General features: G+C 37.7%; 1 protein-coding gene and 1 pseudogene across 1 annotated transcript in view; one reads left to right on the top strand and one right to left on the bottom strand.

Annotated features, from left to right (window-relative positions):
* GNB4 (G protein subunit beta 4) overlaps positions 1 to 7,897 on the bottom strand; it is a 50,226-nt gene extending 42,329 nt beyond the window's left edge. The window contains exon 1 of the mRNA XM_011383061.2: positions 7,703 to 7,897. The gene's annotated coding sequence lies outside the window, so the exon portion shown is untranslated. The remainder of the gene's footprint in view (positions 1 to 7,702) is intronic.
* On the top strand, positions 2,151 to 2,269 carry LOC111734522 (annotated as a pseudogene).
* Positions 7,898 to 21,936: the final 14,039 nt, after the last annotated feature.

The following is a 21,936-nucleotide window of genomic DNA, read 5'->3' as shown; positions in this document are numbered from 1 at the left end:
GAAATTCCTATGTAAGATCCCAAAGGTTATTAGCCCTTGAGCACAGGGACCACTGCCCTCACCTTTGTCTCTCCCAGGGTAGTGTTCTCACTTTACAGTGCAGATCCTATCAATCTCTCTATAACTAAAATTTATTACACATTAGGTAATAAAGAAGAAATAGCAAGGCTTCTTCAAAAAATGATATTTTTGAATAGGTGAGAATGAATATTTAAAGATAGTCATTACTCAACCGTTTATATAACAAAAAATTACAAATATAAATCGATAGGAGAGCAGATATGGTACATCCATACAATGATATACTCTGTAGCTATCAAGAAGAGAACAGCAGAGTTCTAAATACTTGCAAAGATGCTGACACTAATGATAACCCCTGAACAAATGCTCCCTTTTGGGGTTTCAACTATAAGCATGCTGATGGGAGTTTGCTCTTACCCAGTAAGGCATACACTAAGTTTTCTTGGTAATAACTATAGGGCACAGGAACCAACCTTGCTAAAACCAAAATTAAGGGAAAAAATTTAAGCTGCATACTGATTTAAATATTAAATGTGGATATGAAGAGAAACTTTAAATTAACATTATTTTAGCAAGTCAGTAGTACACAAACATTTAAATCATTTACTGTGATTTCTACTTCAAAACAGATTAAATAAGTTCTCAGCAATTTGGGAAGAAAAGGATCTCCGTAACGCAAACTGGAAAAATGGTATTGAGTACCAGAAGGTACTGAGGAACTTCTCAAGCATTTTTTGTCCATAGATATTGCACAAAAGGAAATTCTTTGGTACCTGGACCATCCACAGGACATTAGGAGGGTAGTGAAGCATAATTAAGAGTGCTTTCTCTAGTACTCAACTGCTGGGGTTTGAATTCTGGCCTCTTCCTTGGCATACATTAACTGACATGTGGAAAAGTGAACAAAGGTTATCTGAAATTATTGTAAGGTTGATAAAAAATACACCTATGAACTAAAGGTAGAATATATTTAAAATATTTTAATAGAAAGAAGTACATTTCACAGCCGGAATTATTTTAAGTAATCAAAACATTTTGGAGCTAAATAATTTTATTTTTTCAGCCTAAGCCAGATGTCTCTTTAAATCTCACTATTGCCCTTTTGCTTTTCATTCTTTTCAATCTTATTATGGTTAACTTAGAGGATTACCTAAAATTAAAATTTTCAAATCTTTGTAATTTAAAAGTTTGTGATCAAGCTTCTTCCATTTTTGTTTCTTCTTATTGACCTACTCTATTCATCTGCTGCTTATTAATATTACCTCCACCAGAGGGCACACAAAAGAAAGATGAAGTCGTGGAAAGCAAAATTGGTAACTTGTTTGCTTCCAGAGGAGCTTTAGCAGTGTCACCAAAAAACTTTAAACAGCACTGATGCTATACGATTCTCTGAGACAGACTTCTCCATTTGAAAAAGGATTAGATAAAACACAGCCAAAAAAAGGTTGGCAAATATTAATTTGTTATCTATTAATTCATTCAACAAATATCTGAGTTCTAAACACATGCTAGTCACATTCCAGGCTCTAGGGATTCAGCAGTAAACAAAACAAACAAAAGTTCCCGTTGTCATGGAGCTTTATTCTATATCCGTCTAGGAGAAAGATAATAAAGCGCATAAATAATTTCAAGTACAGATAAATACTACACAGGAAAAAATGCTGCAAGATATTAGAGGGTGACAGGGAAGGCAATTTTTAAATAAATTAATCTAAGTAACGACCTGAATGAAATGAGTGAATGAGTCAGGCTTTAAATGGGGGAAGGGTAGTCCAGGCAGGACAAACGGTAAATACAAAGGGCAGAAGGCAGAAACTAACCTGGCATGCTCATCAATAGGAGAGAGGATAGTGAGGCTGGAAGGAAGTGGGCAAAACAGAAGAGATTAGGGAGGTGGGCTGGAGCCCAACTATGTGATCATGTAGGCCTCACCACTACAGTGAAAATTTCAGATTTTATCTAACAGTAATGGGTTTGAACAACTGAGTGATATAATCTGATTTTATTTACATCTTTTAAAGTTCATGAGGGCTGCTGTGGGGCAGAGACTGGAAGTTGAAAGACCAGTTTCCTACCACAGTATTTCAAGCCAGGAATGATGGTGGTTTGACACAAGAATAGTGACAGTGGTCTGTGGCCATGCCACCCTGAACACGCCCGATCCCATCTGATCTCTGAAGCTAAGCAGGGGCGGGCCTGGTTAGTACTTAGATGAGAGACCACCTAGGAAGACCAAGTGCTGTAGCTGTAAAAAAAACAAACAAAAAAAAATAGTGGCAGTGGAGGTAATAAGAAATAGCCAAATTTGGATTAATTTTTAAGTTAGAGCCCATAATACTTGCCAATGGAAAAACAGATATAGGATGACTGAAACGGGAATCAAGGATAACTCTTAGAATTTTTAGTATGAGTAACTGGGTAGATGGTGGCACTATTTGCGAGATGGAGAAGAGTAAGAAATTATAGCCAGTGAAGCAGGATGAAAATAAGAGTCCATGCCCCAGAAGCCAAGGAGGGGAAAAAAAAAATGCTTCAATAAGGAAGAAATTACCTATCACCAGTGTCAAATGTGATCTTGGGAAGAATGGTTTCATGACATAGAAAGGATCAAGTCTCTCTGGTGGGGGTTTAGAAGAAGATGGGAGATGAAGACTTGAGCAGAAACGGTCTCCGTGAAATGTTTCAAAGATTTTTTGTTTTGTTTTGGACACATTTAAAGTTTTATTTTTAACTTTTCACTTTTTAAAATTTCAAACTTAAAGTTGGAAAAGTAGTATAATTAACACTCTTACATCCTCCTTCAAAAATCACCAATTAACATTTGTCACATTTGCGCTCTGTGTGTGTGTGTGTTTTTAGTAATTATCATTGCTTATCCATTTGAGAGTAAATTAAAGATATCTTTACGTTACTCCTAAATAATTTACCATGTATCTTCTAAGAACAAAGGCATTCTCTTACATAATCACAGAACAGTGATCAAATTCAGGAAACTTAACACTGATTCAACACTATTATTTCATATTCAGTATATATTTCAATTTTACCAATGTTCCAATAATGTTCTTGAGCAACTGGATTTTCCAATCCAAGATCCAATCAGGATTATGCATTTCCTGGTTAGATCTCTGGAACTTCCTTTCATTTGGAACAGTTACTTTGTTTTTCTTTGTCTTTCGGGACATTAACATATTGGAAGCGAACAAACCAGATACTTTGTAGAACAATCCTAAATTAAGGTACTTCAATTGTTTCCTTGTGATTAGAGTTTGTTATGCATTTCAAAAGCGCCAAGGAAAAGAAATGATGTCCCTAGTTCAAGCACATCAAGAGGAACACGTTTATTCCGTAGTGATGCTGACTTTGATCACTTGGTTGAGGTGATGTCTGCCAGATTTCTCCACTGTAGTTATAGTTTTCTCCTTGGTCATTAATCTCTAGAGAGATTTATTAATATCGTTTTCCCCATTGAACTTTCACTACCAGTAGTACTTGCCTGAGTTAACATTACCATGATAGTTGCAAACTAGTGTCTCTTCTATTGTTCCTTCTACATTTTTTACTGGCAGTCTATTGCGTAGATTTCTCTTTTCTCACTTATTATGGTCTTGTGGATTTTTATTTAATTCAATGGGTTATAATCCATTATTATCATAACTCATATTGATGCTCAAGTTTTCCAAGATTTGGCCATTCAAGCTAGTTCCTATGCCCTTTTCACATGCCCCCAACAATTTTTTTGAACAGTTCCTGACTTCAGTTTCTAGGCTCATACTTGCCCTGCCCCAGCTCTAGAACCAACCATTTCGGTTTGGGCACTAGTTCTGTTCACTGCTACATGGGTGTCATTGCTACTAAGATGTCATTCTTTCATTAGACAAGAGCTAGGATATATGTGTATGTATGTATGAATGTCTGTATATTTTAACCACAAGTTCATATTGATAACTAATTTCAATCCAACACCAGTTCTTCATTGCCTTCTTCCATTTCATATTTTTTCCCCTTCTCTCTCAGTGAAAATCCCAGCTCCAAAAATAGCAATAAATTTACTCATTTGCCCAATCCTACTATACAAAATAGTTTCGGAACTGCTATGTCTCCACCACTATAAATAATAGCCTACTATAGGGTTCAAGATTTTTTTTTTTTTTTGGCAGTCCTTTTTATCTTTAGAGTAAAGGTATATAGTCAAAGTCGTATTAAAAATATACTTGGATTCATTTTTTTTCTTCTGAGAGTTGATGTTATTCACTGAACTACAGCTGGTTCATTTGTTGTTGATTGTATTCAATTTTGGAGTTTTTCTCCTCCAAACCTTGTTAATTTTATTTTTGACCATATAAAACATTAACTAGTTTCCAAAACTCAAAACTACACCGAATGGTATAATCAGAGCAGTGCCAGTCCCTCCATCATCCCTTTTACTGTTTCTACCCACCGCTGGACATAACTAGTTTCTGGTTATCCCCTGTATTTATTTTTGTTCTGTCAAAAAATTATGCTTTCTACAGTAGAGCAGAGAAATGGGACAGAATACTGGATCAAGAGGGAACTTTATTTAAGATAGTTATTTAAGATAGGAGACATAACAGAATGTTTGGATAATGATGTAAATGATTCCATAGAAACTGAAACTGAAGCTGTAGGATGGACAGGACAATCACAGGAGAAATATCTGTCAAAATACCTTCTAGTTTAATTTGAGGGATATCAAAGGGTTTCCCATATTCCATAGATTGCCATCCTGGTTGTAACCTTCCAAATTAATTATATGTATGGCTCTATAGTACCCACGTTAAAATGGGGTTATTATTTGGAAGGGTAATTAAGCTATCATTACATACTAATGTCAATAGAAGAAATTCTGCCCTCACAAGAGGAAAGTTTTGAACTCTGAGCTAGATATTTAACCAGCAACAGAGAGGCAAGAGAAGAATGGCTGATGTGAGGATCTGTATAAGACGGACAAATAGTAACACGATCATGATGAAAAAACAAACCCACATCTCTAGTATGTCTTGGAAAATTTACAAAAATGCTAATAATTTATGCTAGTAATTGAGGATCATTCCTCATGTCCTGGTTTGGGTCAATGTGGCACAGAGGAAATAGATACACAGAGGTCTGGCCTTGAATCCCAATTGTTACTTAACAGTTACATGACCACTAGCATATTTCAGAGGCAGTTCCTCACCTGTAGAACTGGATAACGCCTCTTTTGCCAAGTTAATGTGAGATATGAATAGAATACTGTATAGCACCACACCTAACCCTGAACAGATGTTTACTAAACAGATGTTCCAATAATACATGCAAATTAAACTAGTCAGCAAAGTAAAGAAACTATTCACATAGTGTACTTCAACAACATGTCTGAAAAAATCAGAGAAATCACACCATCTTAGGCAGTATTTGGGTAAGGGCAGAAAAATGTCCAACACTTACTTCCAATTCTCAATTTCCAAAATGTCTCAGAATCTATTTATAAGGTGTAACAATCTGTGTGACACACTAAAGCACCAAAGACTTAAAAGAAACAATTCTGGGGAGATGCTGATCAAATGGTACAAACTTCCAGTTATAAGATCTTTTGATCTCGTGTACAGCAATGGTGACTATGGATAACAATGCTGTATCGCAAACTTGAAAGTTGCTGAGAGATCTTAAATGCTCTCATCTTCTCCATCCACACAAAATTATGTGAGATGATGGTTGTGTTAAGTAACATTAATATGGTAATCATTTTGCCATATTAATGTGTATCGAATCTTCATGTTATACACCTTAAACTTACACAATGTTATATGTCAATTATATATCAATAAAACTGTAAAAAATACTAAAAGCAGCAATCCTACAGGTTAACAAAAAGAAATGACTCAAAAGAACCTCTTAAATAATGTCTGTGCCTCACAGAGACTAACCTAAATATATCACAAGCTATGTTAACCAATTTTATAATTTCATAAGTATGTACACATGAGAGTTAAACCATGTTCAATAAAATATTTTACAAGTTTCTATTTGAAATTCAAATTCATCTACAAACCAAAATGAAACAAGGAAAAATCTTAAAATTGTTAATCAAATACTAAAACATACAATAAACTTTCAGAGATGTGGACAAAAAAGGGGCTAAATCTAACCTACAGTAACCTCACAGGGTGATCTGATCAGAAATTCCTAACGGGGCAGGTCAGGTCATGGAGGGTAGTTACACCTTAGGCCTATAACTTTCCTAGTAAAATGTTATCTTTGCTTTAAGCAAGCCCGGTCCATTGTTTTCATGAATCAAAGTTAAACATCTTTGAAATGCCTTTTTTTCAGACCTCCTTAAGAGAGCACATAATTTTAACTATCCTCAATCTTTGTATTCTCCCATAGGTTCATGTAATCGTCCTTACTTTCCCTCCTTAATTCCAAATGTATAAAAGAAAATGCAAAACTGTCATTCTCCGGTGCATTTGAGAACTTGCTTTCCCACATGTCCTCAGTTTGGCTCAAATAAGCTCTTATAAGAATTCTCCGCAACTTTGGATGTTCTTACATAGAGAGAGCCTAGGATCAGTAATAACTCAAAAGCCCCACACTGAAGTCTTAAACGTGCCATGTCAAAGAGACTCAAAGCATGCGATCTTGTATATAAGGACCGTCCTTGACTTCCCTTTCATCTAAGTAAGCAGTGTGTGTGCTCTATCTATAGATGTACTTAAAGGTCACAACCTCAGTTTGCAACACTAAGAGGGGCTGATAATAAAGCTATTTAATCAACAATTAAATTCGAATGTCTTAAGAAAACTTCCCAGTAGGGTGCTAATCCACATGATGAGCTATTTTGCCAGTGGGGAGAGGCAGAGAGATGCATCCACATCCTTTACCGAAAGAGAAAAGGAAAGAGTGGGAGAAAGGGGAAGAGAGAGATGCAAATAACAAAACATTACTCCTATAAACACATGAAAATCTGTTTTTAAACTTTTAGAAATTCAATCTTCCCTTACCGAATAACAATAAATATCAAAGTACAAAGCAATCTTTTGTGTTTGAAAAGGAAAAAGAATGTGGAGAAGGAAAGCCTTTTATCATGTACTGAATTTATGAGCATTCAAAATCCATTAATCCGCCCATCCCATCCCCAAAATGCTGGGCATTATATCATTTCCAAAATAAATTTAACACAGAACCACCGGACTCATTTTTAGCACTCAGTGGAGAACTTTTATGAGCTTTCCCAGAGCTCTTCACCCAGTAACTCTTCTGGGCAGTCCCAAATAACCGCTACTTTCGGGTCAAACACGAGCTCGCGCTGTGTCCACCAGAGGGGGTTGGGGGCGTGAAGAGGAACCTAGGGGGTCTGGAGGCCAGGAATATGGACCGCCCCTCGCTTCCCAAAGCAAGCGGTCCAAGCGGCCCAGGAAGTGGTGGAGACTGCAGCCGAGCGGACGATCCGCGCCCGGGAGCAGAGCGCGACCAGGGCGCGCCCGTCCTGCCCCTCCCGGGCAGGGTCTGCCCCCCTGAAGCCCTCGGTCTCCGAATCAGGCGGGACCCAGCCAACACCGCGCCGCCGCCCGAGCGGGGTTCCGCCGGGGCGGCCCCGCGGTGCCTCACGCCCCCTGCGGAAAGCCCGGGAGCCCCCTGCGGGGCGCACCGACGAGCCGCAGCTCGCGCGATCGCCGCCTACCTGGAGGGAGTTCGGATCCGCGTCCACCCGGCGCTGCCTGGGTCCGCTGGACGCTCAACAGCCCCTCGCTCGGGGAGCCGGCGTGCAGAGCGCAGCGTAGCGCACCGCCGAGACCAGCGCCGCCGAGATCCGCCGGCCACACCCAGGCCCGCGCCGCCCAGCAGCCAACTCTGCGGCGCGTCGGGGCCGGGGCGGGGACGTGGCTCGAGGCGCGAGGCACGAGGCACGAGGCGCGCGGGCCCGCCGAGGACGCGCTGCGGGCGCGCGCAGGCCCTGGAGCACGCGCAGCCTGGGCGGGGGGCGAAAGGAGCGGGCGCCGAGCGCGGCTTCTGCTTCCTATTTTTTCTCTGGTTTCCTGCTAGAAGAAGAAAAACATTTATTCTCGGGCAGTTTCGTTTTCTTGTCGGCGTGGCGCCTGGACGGCGGCGCATACTTCTGAGTAGCGCCCCAGTGGTGTGTCCAGTTTCCTTCCTGGTACCGCATAAACTTCAGTTTGCTCGTGGGCAGGATAGGAGGACTGCCTTAGAAGACTCCAAGGTCCCGCTTAGATTTAACGTTCTGGAAATCTAAATGTAAGAAAGTCGACTGAAGCCCAGTCATACAAAATTGCACTGCAATCCCAGTTCTACCATCGCTAGTTGTGCGACTGTGCACCATCTCAGGGCCTCGGTTTTGTCGTTGGAAAATAGGAATAATGATACTTGCCTCATAAAGATCATAAAATATTAAATGAGATAACGTTTGAACAGAGCCTGCCTCTAAATAAATGATCAATACTTGGAAGTTATCGTTACTATCGTTACTGATGAAACCAGGCCGTCCAGATAACTGTCAAGTAGCTCTTCTCTGTGTGAGTTAAACATCATATGCATCTCAACCGACTTTTTCTTTTTCTTTTTTCACATTTCTCTGGGTGTTTTATGTTTAAAATGTCATAAAGTGAATGCATCTACCCAATTTGCTTCCTCTGAAGTCAGTACCCGCCCGGGAGCAGTTTTCCTTTCTCCACCCCCATCTTTCTTCTGAGTTAATTCCAGTTTGACAGACTGTTGCTATAGCATTCCTTCTCTGACGTCAAACAATTTAAAGAAATAGCCCTGGGTAATGAAAACTGCAGAGGAGTTCTTTGTGGAGTTTCTGTGCTGGAGAAGATTTGAACAATATCGTAAGAGAACATGAACACCTCCGCAGCTTTCCATTCCTTCTTCAGCAGCTTCCCATTATCACCTGGAATAAATCTCTGAGTACCTTAAAAGAGATAATGCCATAAGCACACCCCGATGGAGCCTGAAAAAAAAAATGTGACTGTTTTGTATGAAATCCAGACCATGACAAAAAATGGAAACAGCCATGGGGCTAGGATGATGAAAGAAAAGGTGGCTTTCCCCCAAATTTTCATTTTCCCTAATGTGGGATGCTCTTTTCCCTTAAGAAGAAAGGGAAGAAATGCCAAATCTACATATCAAAGTGTCAGAAAAAGTTGATTTGGACCTGAGTGGTTTGCATCAGTAACTGTTTATATGTTTTAATGGTTAAATTCTGAATTTTATTATCGTCCTTTGTTAATTAATTTGTTATTAAATTGTTGTTTATGCAGGGCCTATTAAGTACCAGGCTCTCTACTTTCTTATGTCATACTCAGTTCTCACAATAACCTTACAATCTGTGTTGTACCTGCAATTTACAGATAAGGACACAGGCTCAGTGAATTTAGTAATTTATCTAGAGTCACATAGGGAGTAGCAGAAACTTAAGTGGAACCCAGATTGGATTGACTCCAAAGCCCACTTTAGATTCTTTTCTGTCTTGTTCTTGGGCACTAACATATTATAGGGCTTTGAGAGGTAGTTGGGTTAAGATTTAGTTGAAGAACAAGTTGCTGGTATTTAGGAAAACGCAGTAGAAAGGACTGAGATATTCTATTCCAGAAAAGATAAGAGAGAATGTAAATCAACAGCTTCTAAGCACAAAAACCTGGAAAGATGTAACAGGAATTTTACTGACCTTTGTTTGAAGACTTGGCAGTTACACAAAATCATGACTTTAACTTTCTTGAAAATTCGATGTGGACAGAATTATTAGAAAAATAAAGTCCAAGTACAAAAAAAGAAAGTTCAATTATTATCCAAATTAGTCCACTTCCAAGAATATTTCTTTGCCACATCTGCTGCATATTTTTCTGAAAAGAACACTTACTTGTTAAAGAACAAGCCTGTATTGCAAATCTGAAAGTAGAGCTGATGAAAAGAATTTCATTACCAAGAATAATTCCCTAAGAGCACAGTAATGCATCTAAGTGATCCAGCAATTAGTAATTTTTCAAATGATAATATAATCCAAGTAGAAAGAAAGGAAGGGAGAGAGAGAGGGAGAGAGAGAAAGAATGAGAGGTGAAGAGAGAGGGAGAGAGGGAATGGCATGCTATTAATATTTTTGAAGACTGCTGATTTGTGTAGACAATTGTAGTGATGTATTCTGCTTTTAATTATGAAACTTAATGTTCTTGTGTTTAGGTGCCACTGGACGATATTTAGATTTCTAAGTTGGTAGCCCATATTCTCCGATCCTACTATTAAGAGAGGATGGCGGCATTCCTGCTAGAGAACCTTTGAAGACAGAATCCCTGCCCATTTCATCCTTGTATTGCCCATGGTGTTCAACAGAATACCTTGTACATACTAGGGACTCAGTGAATGAACGAACAAATGAATGAATGAGTGAATGAATGAATGGATAGATGAATGCATGCACTCGGCTACTTATTTTACTCAAATAACCTTCACACTTAACTGCACTCCCATGCCCTACTTAGAATCATATAGAAAGAAAATGATCATTATTTTTCTCAAAGTTTTGCTGCAGTTGCTTCTGCAGGGTGTTTTGCTTTCCTGTGATCAAGTTCAGAGAAGCTCTACTCTCAGCTTTGTATTTGATGAATCTGAGCCTGTTCTCGGTGAGTTACCCTAACATCCACAATGCCATACGTTTGTAACCTCTGCTTTTAAAACATGCCCTGGAAATGGTCTATTTTTTCCTGAGCCTACTTTGCTCTCACACAATGCCAAGTATTATGAAGAACAGAACCATCAAAGTGTACAGTTTTCCAGTACTGCCTTGTTGTATATGTTGTATGCATTTCAATTCTGTTGTATTCAGATGAGACCAAATTGTATGTACAACATTAGAACTAAAGTAACAGGTTTTCTTCCAACTACAGCCAAATAAGTTTAAAAATATTAAGCAGAAATTGTCTAATAGGAACTATAGCAAGAGTTCCCTAAGAATGTGGGAAGCAATTCCTAAGTAGATTCTGTAAGAAGTAAGTTTATGAGTCTTTTCAGACATCCTTGATCCTGAGCAGTCATGTCTAAAGACTTTCTTCTTGCTCATGTACAATGCATTTTGATAATTAACCTTTTTACAACTTGTATTTTGAGCCTATCTTTGCTGTATTCTTCTGACACTCCTGGTAACAAATCAGTGATAACATCTTTCTTGCATCTTTTTACTCAGGATCTGTTGTCTACATGTGCACCAGTGACCTTAGGAGAGAGCTGGATTTAACTAATGATTTCTGTCACAGGAATGGGGAGCAGGAGGGAAGTAGAAGTGCCCAGACATATATTTGCTGCTCTAGGTCCTGTGATTTTCGTCTCTAGAATCTGTTGTTGGGAAGGGACAGGCAACGTGAAAAGAATACTAAACTGTATGTCAGTGGATCTGATTTAGAGCTTTGAATCTGGTGCTAAATATCTGTGTGATCTTGAGTAGATCACAACCCTCCTGCATTCTGTCTTATTCAATATATAAAATGAGAGTTCCGGATTCTAACAGGATTGGCAAGTATCACTGATGACATCACTCAGTACTATGCCCAATGTATAACTTCACCAATCAGTCATGTACTCTTTTCTTTCTAAGTTTAATCTCATCCCAAGAATTCTTTTGAGTACCATACACTAGATAAGCACTCATGTTGGTGTCGATAACTGAGTAAAAACATTATGTTAATTATCTATTGCTGTGTGACATACTGCCCTAAAACATAGTAAATTAGAACAATAGCAGTCATTTCCTTTACTCATTAATAGTCAGGTTAGGCAGGGCTGGGCAAACACACTCTTTTCTGCTCTAGGCAGTGTCACCTAATTTGATTCTACTTCCAAGATAGCTGGTTTATATGACTGGCAAGTTGGTGCTGGCTATGGGTTGGAAGATCAGCCAGGGCTATGGACAGAGACCTCCATTCTTCTTCACAAAGGCTTTTCCAAGAGGTAACTTGGAATTCCTCATACTACATACAGTGGCTGGGTTTCGAGAGCAAGTGTTTGAAGGGAACAAGGAGGAAGTACATTGCATTTTTATGGAAGACTCAGGAAGCACGTATTTTAGTTTCCACCACAATCTCTTGGTCTAGGCAGCCACAAATTCAAATGATAGGGACATAGACCTCATGATGAAGGAGTAACAAGGGTCTAGAAGAGCATGCAGGCTGACATATTACTATGCAGCAATTTTGGAAATACAATTCGCCACAAGCATATTCACTAATTCTGAATTAATTGATAAATATAACAATCTAAGATTCTGTTTTTCCATTCCTTCCTCTCATTTAGCATTGCCTTTATTTATGAAAATATGCTCTGTCTTATAGATATTTTAAACAATGGAAAATGTCTTGCTTTCCTTCCTAATTTGTTCTTTTGTTGCCTTCTTTTTTAATTTTAATATTTTTAATCATCGTACTATAAAATTGATCTTTTCATTTTGTTATATGGTTCTATGATTTTAAACATATACACAGATTCATGTAATCATCAATAAAATCAGTGTATAGAACAGTTTTATCACCCCCCAAAAACTTTCTCATTCTATTCTTTTTATTATTATTATTATTATTATATTATCCTCTAACATTCATTGATCTGTCCTCCATCCCTATAGTTTTGTCATTTTGAGACTATTATATAGATGGAGTCATACCATATGAAACCTTTAAGGACTGGCTTCTTTCGTTTAGCATAATGCCTTTCTCCTTATTGCTGAGTAGTGTTCCACAGTATACAGAGGTAGCAGTTTGTTTATTCATTCACCCATTCAAGGACTTTCAGGGTGTTTTTCATTTGGAGGCAATTATAGAGTTTCTATAAGCACTCATGTACAGGTTTTTTATATTAATATATGTTTTCATATCTCTAGGGTAGATAATCATAAGTAGGCTTACTGGGCTATATGGTTCGTGTATGTTTAACCTTATGAGAAACTGCCAAATCATTTTCCAGAGTGGTTGGTCCATTTTTCATTCTCACCAGTAATGTATGAGAGTTTCAGTTGCTCTGAGTCCTTGCCAGCACTTGATATTGTCGGTATATATTTTTTAATTTTAGCCATTTAAATAGGTGTGTAGTAGTATCTCATAATGGTGCTTAATTTTTTAATCTTCAGCATCACACGTGCATGTTACTTCTTGCCTTGATCTAGTCCAGGCATTTCTGTCAAATTGATTTTCCTAAAACATAGCTCTAATTAGATCTTTTTTTTTGGCTCAAAAAAAACCTACAATGGTTTCCAATTATTTACTGAATTGAATGTACATGCCTTGTCCTGACATGCGAGGCCTTACATAATCCAGCTCTGACCTAGTTTTCCAGGTTCACTTTTAGTATTTTTCACTCCACCTAGTTCTTTTGTTCTTCTGAGAGTAGATTCTTTGCCTTCTTATCTTTGTCAGTGCTGCTCCCCAAACTGGCAACTCTGTCCTTCCTTATGTATCTCTTAAAAACATTGAACTTGAGGAGACTGTCTTTGCCCCTCTGGGCCTGACATACCACCACTGCAATATCAGGCAGTGTGTCCTGGACACTCTTCCTAGGCTCTTATAGCAGGTCAGTGAATCCAGACGGGCTGGTATCCAGCTGGGGAATGAGTCTCCTTTGCTTCTAGAGACCAAGAACTTTCCAAGTGATTCTATTGGGTGACCCTACCTTGGAAAAGGCCGGGGGTTAGTCTCTCTTTATAAATAATGCATTCCCCTCAGGGGATATTTCCTTCCTCACACCCATTTCCCCTTCAACCAGTGCCTGAACACTAAAAAGCAAAGAGTGAATATATAATAATGATATTATCTTAGTCTTAGCACTTCTCAGAGAGACTTTTGAAACATTTTTGAGATTTGAGTTTAATGCTATGGTAATTTTTCAAATGACTTTCCAATAAAGCATGAAGAGCTCTGATAGCTGTCAACAATATGTCACTTTCCTTCAGCAACGAAGGCTGAGAGAGAATAATTTAATAACATTAATATTTTCCTGATGGAAACAATTGCTTTGGTCTGATATCAATCCACTTAGCCTGGTCTTCAGACTACTTAGAAGGTAAGAAAAGATGAAAAGGAGATATGTAAATCAACTATCACTCTAAACACTTTTCTTTGATGGTAGAAACACCATTCTCAGTATCAGTAACAACAAACATCTGTGAACCTGTTTTTTAGTACAAACCTCTAAGATTAAGGGAATGATTTTAAATACTTCTGTTTGCTCCAAGAAAGAAAGGAATTATGAGTTCAGACTTCCTTAGCTATCTTCTCTAAGTGGACCAGGATATCCAAATCATGTTTCCAAAAGCCCATATAAATTCTAAGAAAGTCAAGTGAAATTGTTAATGATAACAAATTCAGTTCAGGTCAAGTATATATATTCAAGTTACATTCTACATAAGTTCCCTCATATAATTATGCCCATAATTACAGTGTCTAGAGCATAATATATTATTTTGTATGATCTAGACTCTACGGGCTTACAATTGCATGACTATTTTATGACAAAATTTTGCTTCTTGGGGACGTGTGTCTAATCACTATATCCATAGTCTTAGCACCATACCTGCACGTAGTAGGGACTCAGCAGTGTTTGTTTAATGAATAATGAATGAATGAATGAATGAATGAATGAATAGCTCTAAGGAAAAGTCACTGGGGACTCTATTCATTTATTCATTAGTAAGTATTTAATGAGTTCTTAGACAAAAAAGATATCTTCATAGCTATTTAGGAATGAATGAAATCAGGCTAACAAAATGCTTGATTCAACATTAATGTTTCTAGGAATGGAGTGGTCAAGCTGGGGTGGAAGAAGGGCACAAGTTCTAAGGCTGGGAACACTTTTTACACCTTTCCTTCACTGCAAGGTAACACATGAGCATTGAAATACCTTAACAGCTTACATTTCTTTTTGTTGTCATTTTTGTTCTTAATGTGATATGGAGAGGGGCAGGGGGCTGCTCTAACATTTTGCCATCCATAGGATAGCAGCGAATAAGGGCTTCTAGAGCAATTCACTCTCCTCAGGAACCAAGGATGGAAGAAAACTACCAGGCAGAAGAACCCAGTGTCTGTTCTCACAGCGTGTGCTGCGTGCACTAACAGGTGTGATATCATTACCTGTTTTTAAGTGCTCCGTGGGAAAGCCCAGCCCTTCGCATTTGAAACAGAATATTAACAGAATAGTGATGGTTTAAACAAGAACTGCTTCGCTCTTCTTGAAAGTACCTGGAGGGGAAAAAATAAAAACTTAGGACTAAATATCTGAAAATATATATCTAAAATGCCCAAGAACAAGGCAGAGTTAAGACTTTCTCTAATAGGAACAATCTTCCTTGCAAGGGATAGCCTAATTTAGTAGTTCCCCTTCAATATCTTTTACGTTTATATATGTTTTTTTGAGTATTTAGGAGCCAGCGCTTCATGTTATTTACTTCACTTACTATCTATAGCAGACTCATAAGGGGATCTTGTTATTCCCATTGTGCAAAGGAGATCTAGGCTCAGAGAGAGTAAAATCTTGCTCAAAGTCCCAAGGCAGGGCCATGGGGCGGGCATGAGGCGTTTAGACCCCTATCCTTCTTACCCCTCAGCTCCTATTTCCAGCAGCCCTTAAGGAAAAGGTTATGCAAATGTTATGCAAATACAGCTTAAAACATGCTTCTCCTTGAGCAGTACCCTAGCCCCTAAAACTCTCCAATATCAAATCAAAAGTCTAATAAATGGTGTAGCTGACATATGGAGCCAGAACTTTCTGACCAGATGCTTGGATGTGTTTCTGTCCCTGATCTTAGGAGCCTACCCTCCAGCAGTAACACAACTGCTTTCACTTAGGTTTCATTTTGAATATTATATTTATTTCCTACTAAATATATCAGAGCAAAACCTCCAGTTAACGAAAGCCTCAAAAGTTTTCCTAACTCTTCTGGTATATCACATGAATAAAAATCAGGCAGGTGAAGAATTTAACCACTTCACCTTCACCCAACTTGCCCCAACACTAGAGTTTCAGTTGCTCTGAGTCCTTGCCAGCACTTGATATTGTCGGTATATATTTTTTAATTTTAGCCATTTAAATAGGTGTGTAGTAGTATCTCATAATGGTGCTTAATTTTTTAATCTTCAGCATCACACGTGCATGTTACTTCTTGCCTTGATCTAGTCCAGGCATTTCTGTCAAATTGATTTTCCTAAAACATAGCTCTAATTAGATCTTTTTTTTTGGCTCAAAAAAAACCTACAATGGTTTCCAATTATTTACTGAATTGAATGTACATGCCTTGTCCTGACATGCGAGGCCTTACATAATCCAGCTCTGACCTAGTTTTCCAGGTTCACTTTTAGTATTTTTCACTCCACCTAGTTCTTTTGTTCTTCTGAGAGTAGATTCTTTGCCTTCTTATCTTTGTCAGTGCTGCTCCCCAAACTGGCAACTCTGTCCTTCCTTATGTATCTCTTAAAAACATTGAACTTGAGGAGACTGTCTTTGCCCCTCTGGGCCTGACATACCACCACTGCAATATCAGGCAGTGTGTCCTGGACACTCTTCCTAGGCTCTTATAGCAGGTCAGTGAATCCAGACGGGCTGGTATCCAGCTGGGGAATGAGTCTCCTTTGCTTCTAGAAACCAAGAACTTTCCAAGTGATTCTATTGGGTGACCCTACCTTGGAAAAGGCCGGGGGTTAGTCTCTCTTTATAAATAATGCATTCCCCTCAGAGGATATTTCCTTCCTCACACCCATTTCCCCTTCAACCAGTGCCTGAACACTAAAAAGCAAAGAGTGAATATATAATAATGATATTATCTTAGTCTTAGCACTTCTCAGAGAGACTTTTGAAACATTTTTGAGATTTGAGTTTAATGCTATGGTAATTTTTCAAATGACTTTCCAATAAAGCATGAAGAGCTCTGATAGCTGTCAACAATATGTCACTTTCCTTCAGCAACGAAGGCTGAGAGAGAATAATTTAATAACATTAATACTTTCCTGATGGAAACAATTGCTTTGGTCTGATATCAATCCACTTAGCCTGGTCTTCAGACTACTTAGAAGGTAAGAAAAGATGAAAAGGAGATATGTAAATCAACTATCACTCTAAACACTTTTCTTTGATGGTAGAAACACCATTCTCAGTATCAGTAACAACAAACATCTGCGAACCTGTTTTTTAGTACAAACCTCTAAGATTAAAGGAATGATTTTAAATTCTTCTGTTTGCTCCAAGAAAGAAAGGAATTATGAGTTCAGACTTCCTTAGCTATCTTCTCTAAGTGGACCAGGATATCCAAATCATGTTTCCAAAAGCCCATATAAATTCTAAGAAAGTCAAGTGAAATTGTTAATGATAACAAATTCAGTTCAGGTCAAGTATATATATTCAAGTTACATTCTACATAAGTTCCCTCATATAATTATGCCCATAATTACAGTGTCTAGAGCATAATATATTATTTTGTATGATCTAGACTCTACGGGCTTACAATTGCATGACTATTTTATGACAAAATTTTGCTTCTTGGGGACGTGTGTCTAATCACTATATCCATAGTCTTAGCACCATACCTGCACGTAGTAGGGACTCAGCAGTGTTTGTTTAATGAATAATGAATGAATGAATGAATGAATGAATAGCTCTAAGGAAAAGTCACTGGGGACTCTATTCATTTATTCATTAGTAAGTATTTAATGAGTTCTTAGACAAAAAAGATATCTTCATAGCTATTTAGGAATGAATGAAATCAGGCTAACAAAATGCTTGATTCAACATTAATGTTTCTAGGAATGGAGTGGTCAAGCTGGGGTGGAAGAAGGGCACAAGTTCTAAGGCTGGGAACACTTTTTACACCTTTCCTTCACTGCAAGGTAACACATGAGCATTGAAATACCTTAACAGCTTACATTTCTTTTTGTTGTCATTTTTGTTCTTAATGTGATATGGAGAGGGGCAGGGGGCTGCTCTAACATTTTGCCATCCATAGGACAGCAGCGAATAAGGGCTTCTAGAGCAATTCACTCTCCTCAGGAACCAAGGATGGAAGAAAACTACCAGGCAGAAGAACCCAGCGTCTGTTCTCACAGCGTGTGCTGCGTGCACTAACAGGTGTGATATCATTACCTGTTTTTAAGTGCTCCGCGGGAAAGCCCAGCCCTTCGCATATGAAACAGAATATTAACAGAATAGTGATGGTTTAAACAAGAACTGCTTCGCTCTTCTTGAAAGTACCTGGAGGGGAAAAAATAAAAACTTAGGACTAAATATCTGAAAATATATATCTAAAATGCCCAAGAACAAGGCAGAGTTAAGACTTTCTCTAATAGGAACAATCTTCCTTGCAAGGGATAGCCTAATTTAGTAGTTCCCCTTCAATATCTTTTACGTTTATATATGTTTTTTTGAGTATTTAGGAGCCAGCGCTTCATGTTATTTACTTCACTTACTATCTATAGCAGACTCATAAGGGGATCTTGTTATTCCCATTGTGCAAAGGAGATCTAGGCTCAGAGAGAGTAAAATCTTGCTCAAAGTTCCAAGGCAGGGCCATGGGGCGGGCATGAGGGGTTTAGACCCCTATCCTTCTTACCCCTCAGCTCCTATTTCCAGCAGCCCTTAAGGAAAAGGTTATGCAAATGTTATGCAAATACAGCTTAAAACATGCTTCTCCTTGAGCAGTACCCTAGCCCCTAAAACTCTCCAATATCAAATCAAAAGTCTAATAAATGGTGTAGCTGACATATGGAGCCAGAACTTTCTGACCAGATGCTTGGATGTGTTTCTGTCCCTGATCTTAGGAGCCTACCCTCCAGCAGTAACACAACTGCTTTCACTTAGGCTTCATTTTGAATATTATATTTATTTCCTACTAAATATATCAGAGCAAAACCTCCAGTTAATGAAAGCCTCAAAAGTTTTCCTAACTCTTCTGGTATATCACATGAATAAAAATCGGGCAGGTGAAGAATTTAACCACTTCACCTTCACCCAACTTGCCCCAACACTAACCAAATTCCAGAGACTTCACAAATTCTTTCAATGTGGGGCCATCAACTCCTTTGCTTCTTTTTTTCTTTTCTTTCTTTCTTTCTTTTTTTTTTTTTTTTGGTCCTCTCTTATCAGGATTAGCTACTTACTGCTCTTCCTGTTTTGATTTGACAGAAATGAACTTGAGCACCTATTCTTTCTGTCAGATAGATTTCCTAGCTTAAATTCATCCTACTTTTTCTACAATGTGGCATTATTGCTCATTTCAGATGTTTATATTCTGCTCTATCTTACTTTCTGAGAATTTCGTGGACTTTCTCATTACGAATGAGTCAGTGTTTTGGGATTTGCGTCTTCTCAAGTAACAAGTAGGTTGCCACATTTTAAAAATTCTTTTATTTTCAAAGAAAATTCTAGTCCAATTTATCAATTTCAAAAAAAAAAAAATCTGATTTAGTTACAGTCAAACCCGGAATTCAGCTAACTAGCTTTTATTTACATTATTAACATTGCTCAAAGAAGTATGTTTTTCATTGAGATTGACCCAGGGGCAACTGCACAAGTCTCTGCAAGAAGGTTCCTCTTCTTTGGTGACAATGAGTCAGATTTGTATTAACTCAAAAATGAATTTAAGGAGGAAAAAAAAAACAACTTTGTCATCTAATGAGTAACTTGTTCCATCTTGGTTTAGTTGATAAAGCAACTCTAAAAATAAAACTTACTGTAGATTTGTTCTTTTTCTTTTATTTTAAAAACCAAACTCTAATTTTGCCTTTTTGCAAACCTAAATAATATATAATTTTAAAAATGACTTCATGTATTAGCATTTGAAGGAATTGCTTGGTTTTGGGGTGGTGTGCTAGTTGTTTGGGTCCACATATGAGCTGAAATAGAAATTTCAAGGGAGTTTAAATGTTCCCAATTTAATTCTTTTCCATGAAATCAAACCTAATTTTTTTCTGCATTGACAATGATTGCCTAACAAATTTATCATATACTAACTAAAAACATAACAACTTCCCAGATCTTTTTCTTCCTCATCTTAAAACTACCATGGCATTTTATACATTTCAAATGCCATTTATTAAATGATGTCCTTTATCAAAGTTATTTTTCTGAAGTTCAGCTATGCTTAAGTAACTTTTTGGATAAAAATCTACAACAATTTCTAGTAGTTTACTGAATTATAGGCTCCTGCCTGCCTCATCTGGCATGCATAGCCATCCATGATCTGGTCCTAACCTGTCCTTTTCAACATTATCTGTACGGAGTTTTTTTTCCACTGAAACTTGGGTCTTCCTATTTCTGAGAAGAAGTCCTGGGATTTCCCATTTTTCTTAGGTTATTCTCACGTACTAAGTGCATCATAGAAAGACCCATCCACAAAGCCATCTCTGATCCTCCCAACTGAACACATCTCTTCTTGTTTCTGATCTTTGCAGCATTTGGCTTACTACTCTTGTGTGCTGATGTCACTACTAACCTTTGGCTTAAACTACAATAATCTGTGTACTTGTTTTATCTCCCAGATTTGCAAGTAAGATGGCATGCTTGAAAGAACATGAGGTTGGAAAAATCTAAGTTCATATAGTGCCTCTGTTACTTATGAGCTGTGTGACTTTGGACAAGTAACCTACCTACCTTTCTGAGCTCTTTTTTTTCATCTGTAAAATGGTCTCTGATTCACTTCCCCTGTCTTGCATGTTTTGAGTTATCAAAAAATCGTTGTAAGTAGAAATAAGATTCTTTCCACCTAACCCAGCCCAACCATATTTGTAAATATATATATATAAAGATAAAGATGGAAGTGAGTAAACAGAGGCCAATGAAGGAAAATGAGACAGAAAATTTATGCTGAAAACCTAAAGAGTTTGAAGAAAAATAATAAAGGTGTTTAGCTAAGGCAAGAAAAAGTGGAAGAATAGATTTTTCCCCCAATTTCTGGAGTTTTATTACTGATCTGTATATTCACTGAGTCAGGAACTAACATCGCAAGTCATTCAAAGCAATGGAGTCCCTGGAAAGCAAAAAGAAGGCAAACTCTCTTCTCTCTGAATTCATCCCTCCTCTACTATATCTTTCAGAAATAAGATGTGAAAAAGAAACAGTGCCATCCAGCATAAATTGGGATAATAGCTATTTTGCCTCCCAGAAGAGAAGAAAGTTATCATATTTTTAAGGAAAATATCCTGAAATAAATTATTATGGTTTCTGCAGGAGAAGAAAAGAATGAGCACATTAATACTGATGTTGAAAATAACAACCTTAGACGTTTGTCAAGTGTTAATAATAAGATTGTTAAGTAATTGGTACCTAAAACTATTATTTTTCTTAATAGTCAAATAATTTTGCTATTCAAAGAGTGGTCCATGGAGCTTGTTACAAATGCAGAATTATAATTATTCTGTTGGTGTCTTTCACCTACAGAATAGAATCTACGTTTTAAAAAGATCTCCAGAAAACCATAAACAAAATAAAAAAGCACCTTACTGAATGGGAGAAAATATTTGTAAATCATATATCTAATAAGGAGTTAATATCTAAAACATACAAAGAACTCATACAACTCAATAGCAACCAAACAATTCGATTAAAAAATGGGCAGGAGATCTGAATAGATATTTTTGCAAAGATATACAGAATGGCCAATAGGTACATGATAAGGTGTTCAACATCATCAGAGAAATGCAAATCAAAACTACAATGAGATATCAACTCACAAATATTAGAACAGCTATTATCAAAAAGACAGTAAATAAGTTTGGACAAGGATGTAAATGAAATACTTGTGAACTGTTGGAGGGAATGTAAATTGGTGCAACCACTATGGAAAACAGTATGCAGGTCCTCAAAAAATTAAAAATAAAACTACTATATGACCCAGGAATTCCGCTTCTGGGTATTTATTAAAAAAAAAAGAAAAGAAAAAGA

This window comes from Pteropus vampyrus, unplaced genomic scaffold, assembly GCF_000151845.1.
Source record: "Pteropus vampyrus isolate Shadow unplaced genomic scaffold, Pvam_2.0 Scaffold14, whole genome shotgun sequence".
In the NCBI taxonomy this organism is placed as follows: domain Eukaryota; kingdom Metazoa; phylum Chordata; class Mammalia; order Chiroptera; family Pteropodidae; genus Pteropus; species Pteropus vampyrus.
The sequence above is the reverse complement of the archived record's forward strand: the minus strand, read 5'-3'. Positions and strand labels throughout refer to the sequence as shown.